At 53.2% G+C, this 5000-nt stretch overlaps 1 non-coding gene across 1 annotated transcript in view; it reads left to right on the forward strand.

The window, feature by feature from the left end:
- Window positions 1-3384: 3384 nt before the first annotated feature.
- Window positions 3385-5000, forward strand: part of LOC126432577 (small subunit ribosomal RNA) — a 1909-nt gene continuing 293 nt past the window's right edge. Inside the window, exon 1 of the ribosomal RNA XR_007578063.1 lies at window positions 3385-5000. This exon is cut by the window's right edge and continues 293 nt beyond it. This is a non-coding gene — a ribosomal RNA (small subunit ribosomal RNA).

The raw sequence follows: 5000 nt of genomic DNA on the forward strand, positions 1-5000 counted from the left end.
AACCTAATTTGTGCCTTAACCTAACCTAATTTGTGCCTTAACCTAACCTAATTTGTGCCGTAACCTAACCTAATTTGTGCCGTAACGTAACCCATGTTGTGCCGTAACGTAACCCATGTTGTGCCGTAACGTAACCCATGTTGTGCCGTAACGTAACCCATGTTGTGCCGTAACGTAACCCATGTTGTGCCGTAACGTAACCCATGTTGTGCCTTAACCTAACCCATGTTGTGCCTTAACCTAACCCATGTTGTGCCTTAACCTAACCCATGTTGTGCCTTAACCTAACCCATGTTGTGCCTTAACCTAACCTACGTTGTGCCTTAACCTAACCTACGTTGTGCCTTAACCTAACCTACGTTGTGCCTTAACCTAACCCATGTTGTGCCTTAACCTAACCCATGTTGTGCCTTAACCTAACCCATGTTGTGCCTTAACCTAACCCATGTTGTGCCTTAACCTAACCCATGGTGTGCCTTAACCTAACCCATGGTGTGCCTTAACCTAACCCATGTTGTGCCTTAACCTAACCCATGTTGTGCCTTAACCTAACCCATGTTGTGCCTTAACCTAACCCATGTTGTGCCTTAACCTAACCCATGTTGTGCCTTAACCTAACCCATGTTGTGCCTTAACCTAACCCATGTTGTGCCTTAACCTAACCCATGTTGTGCCTTAACCTAACCCATGTTGTGCCTTAACCTAACCCATGTTGTGCCTTAACCTAACCCATGTTGTGCCTTAACCTAACCCATGTTGTGCCTTAACCTAACCCATGTTGTGCCTTAACCTAACCCATGTTGTGCCTTAACCTAACCCATGTTGTGCCTTAACCTAACCCATGTTGTGCCTTAACCTAACCCATGTTGTGCCTTAACCTAACCCATGTTGTGCCTTAACCTAACCCATGTTGTGCCTTAACCTAACCCATGTTGTGCCTTAACCTAACCCATGTTGTGCCTTAACCTAACCCATGTTGTGCCTTAACCTAACCCATGTTGTGCCTTAACCTAACCCATGTTGTGCCTTAACCTAACCCATGTTGTGCCTTAACCTAACCCATGTTGTGCCTTAACCTAACCCATGTTGTGCCTTAACCTAACCCATGTTGTGCCTTAACCTAACCCATGTTGTGCCTTAACCTAACCCATGTTGTGCCTTAACCTAACCCATGTTGTGCCTTAACCTAACCCATGTTGTGCCTTAACCTAACCCATGTTGTGCCTTAACCTAACCCATGTTGTGCCTTAACCTAACCCATGTTGTGCCTTAACCTAACCCATGTTGTGCCTTAACCTAACCCATGTTGTGCCTTAACCTAACCCATGTTGTGCCTTAACCTAACCCATGTTGTGCCTTAACCTAACCCATGTTGTGCCTTAACCTAACCCATGTTGTGCCTTAACCTAACCCATGTTGTGCCTTAACCTAACCCATGTTGTGCCTTAACGTAACCCATGTTGTGCCTTAACGTAACCCATGTTGTGCCTTAACCTAACCTATAATGTGCCTTAACCTAACCTAAAGTGCGCCGTAACCTAAACTATATTGCGCCTTAACCTGACGCACGTTGTCGCTGAACCTGCTCTGTAATTGTTATGCAACCCGTTAAAGTAGTGTAGTGTTGCCTAACCGCAACCCTCGCAATATAGTTCGCTACTCGCACTGCCCGGTCCCCTGTGTATCGCGTCATGTTAAACACCTTGCAGGTGTTGCTGACTTTCCACATGCTCCTGCTATACACTGTAGTGTGGATAGCAGCAGGACGTACATGCCCCCCCCCCTTCCCCCCTGCCTTCGCAAGCTGGTCGGTGAGAAGTTTGCATGTTCAATGCCCTTCGCATGCCGACGTACTCAGCCTACGTTGTGGTACGGCCTGTCACCTGTCCGCCGATGTACGCAAAACCCACAAACTGTACTGCACATTGCTCCGTATGTACTGAATGATACATCGTGGCCCATGTGACCGTATGACGACAGCGCCTAGCAACGGCGGACCATACAGTCCAAATATTGTGCACGCAGCTACGTGTCGTCTCCCTATAAGAGCTGGATTGCAGTGTGGTACGCCATACAGACGTGTGGGAGGAACGGACGCCCTGGATGGCGATCAGCATGAGCAGTCTGTTGATGTAGTGGAGCGTGTATTCGGACGTAGTCGTCTCTTCTCACACACCGTGATAGCATGTTGCACCGCGTTCCACATCTGCGACATGCTGCAGAGGCGGGCTGACAGTCGTTCGCGCAATGGACACCGCATACGTACGGGGTCTACCTTCCACGTGTTCTCTAGGCGTGCACATGTTGTTGCGTCTATGTGGGCAGACGTAGTGTGTTGTGACACCTGACACAGGCATGCAATACTCGTTGCAAATGGCGATGGACGTGTACGTTTGCTGGTGACGTTACGCAAATGAACAACCGGTAACCCGTTGTGGTGCGGTTGTTCTCGCTAGAGGTGAATCAGTGTTGGCGACGATCGGTCGAGCTATTAACCGGTTGTTTCAGGGATACCCACCATGCCCACGAACGTGAAAGGGGACCCACCATGCCCACGAACGTGAAAGGGGATCTGGGTGTGAGGCGATACGCGGCGGTGGCTGGGTGGGACCGTCCCCGGCCGGTGAGGGGGGGCCGCCCGGCGTGCTGGCAGCGCGGTGCGTGGGCGCACGCGCTACAGCCGGCTGGTGGGGGCGGCCGGTGGCAGGCGCGCCGGCCGACGGACGCGGCAGGCGGCGCAGCTGCGCGCCAGCGCCCCCTGCTCGCGGCGCCTTGCGGCCAAAGTAGGTCCTCGCGGGCCCGGTGCGAAGCGCGGTGGCCATCTGCAGTGTGCTGGTCCGATTGAGGACTTTGTGCGCTGAGGATGCGCCGCCGCCCGGCGCTCGGCGCCGCGACGCCGTCTGCTGCTCGGTCGCCCCAGCGGTTCTCGCAGGTGGTTTGTATCGCAGCTGTGCGGACGTGTTGGCGCGTGCGCTGTGCTGGGAGAGTTCGCTTCGGCACCCAAGTAGGGCTTTTGTCCTTCTGTGGCGCTGGCGTTGGAGCTGCCGGTCACCGTAGGTGGCGCGTGTTGTCTCCCGCCGGCAATGCCACGACAGCACGCTCCCGGGCCTCTGTCGGCAGCGGCAAGCTCAGTTGGGAGCACGGGTGGTCGCACCTAAAGCGTCTACTCGCCTAACTCCGGGCGATTGCGCCTCTCTCGAACCCGACCAAGTACTTAGGACGGCGCTGCGCGCCGCCGGGACCTGAGAGGGTTTCGAGGTGTGTTGTGCAGGGGAGCTCAGCCTCCTCCTGTTTGCAGAATAATTGAGCGGACGCTTGCGTGTTCGCGCGGGCCCCCGGGACACACTCCCGGGCGGCCGGCTGCTCAGCTCTAGTTGACGCAGCTCCCTGGTTGATCCTGCCAGTAGTCATATGCTTGTCTCAAAGATTAAGCCATGCATGTCTCAGTACAAGCCGCATTAAGGTGAAACCGCGAATGGCTCATTAAATCAGTTATGGTTCCTTAGATCGTACCCACGTTACTTGGATAACTGTGGTAATTCTAGAGCTAATACATGCAAACAGAGTCCCGACCAGAGATGGAAGGGACGCTTTTATTAGATCAAAACCAATCGGTCGGTTCGTCCGGTCCGTTTGCCTTGGTGACTCTGAATAACTTTGGGCTGATCGCACGGTCCTCGTACCGGCGACGCATCTTTCAAATGTCTGCCTTATCAACTGTCGATGGTAGGTTCTGCGCCTACCATGGTTGTAACGGGTAACGGGGAATCAGGGTTCGATTCCGGAGAGGGAGCCTGAGAAACGGCTACCACATCCAAGGAAGGCAGCAGGCGCGCAAATTACCCACTCCCGGCACGGGGAGGTAGTGACGAAAAATAACGATACGGGACTCATCCGAGGCCCCGTAATCGGAATGAGTACACTTTAAATCCTTTAACGAGTATCTATTGGAGGGCAAGTCTGGTGCCAGCAGCCGCGGTAATTCCAGCTCCAATAGCGTATATTAAAGTTGTTGCGGTTAAAAAGCTCGTAGTTGGATTTGTGTCCCACGCTGTTGGTTCACCGCCCGTCGGTGTTTAACTGGCATGTATCGTGGGACGTCCTGCCGGTGGGGCGAGCCGAAGGCGTGCGACCGCCTCGTGCGTGCTCGTGCGTCCCGAGGCGGACCCCGTTGAAATCCTACCAGGGTGCTCTTTATTGAGTGTCTCGGTGGGCCGGCACGTTTACTTTGAACAAATTAGAGTGCTTAAAGCAGGCAAGCCCGCCTGAATACTGTGTGCATGGAATAATGGAATAGGACCTCGGTTCTATTTTGTTGGTTTTCGGAACCCGAGGTAATGATTAATAGGGACAGGCGGGGGCATTCGTATTGCGACGTTAGAGGTGAAATTCTTGGATCGTCGCAAGACGAACAGAAGCGAAAGCATTTGCCAAGTATGTTTTCATTAATCAAGAACGAAAGTTAGAGGTTCGAAGGCGATCAGATACCGCCCTAGTTCTAACCATAAACGATGCCAGCCAGCGATCCGCCGCAGTTCCTCCGATGACTCGGCGGGCAGCCTCCGGGAAACCAAAGCTTTTGGGTTCCGGGGGAAGTATGGTTGCAAAGCTGAAACTTAAAGGAATTGACGGAAGGGCACCACCAGGAGTGGAGCCTGCGGCTTAATTTGACTCAACACGGGAAACCTCACCAGGCCCGGACACCGGAAGGATTGACAGATTGATAGCTCTTTCTTGATTCGGTGGGTGGTGGTGCATGGCCGTTCTTAGTTGGTGGAGCGATTTGTCTGGTTAATTCCGATAACGAACGAGACTCTAGCCTGCTAACTAGTCGCGTGACATCCTTCGTGCTGTCAGCGATTACTTTTCTTCTTAGAGGGACAGGCGGCTTCTAGCCGCACGAGATTGAGCAATAACAGGTCTGTGATGCCCTTAGATGTTCTGGGCCGCACGCGCGCTACACTGAAGGAATCAGCGTGTCTTCCTAGGCCGAAAGGTCG

Source organism: Schistocerca serialis, unplaced genomic scaffold (genome assembly GCF_023864345.2).
Source record: "Schistocerca serialis cubense isolate TAMUIC-IGC-003099 unplaced genomic scaffold, iqSchSeri2.2 HiC_scaffold_1142, whole genome shotgun sequence".
Taxonomy (NCBI): domain Eukaryota; kingdom Metazoa; phylum Arthropoda; class Insecta; order Orthoptera; family Acrididae; genus Schistocerca; species Schistocerca serialis.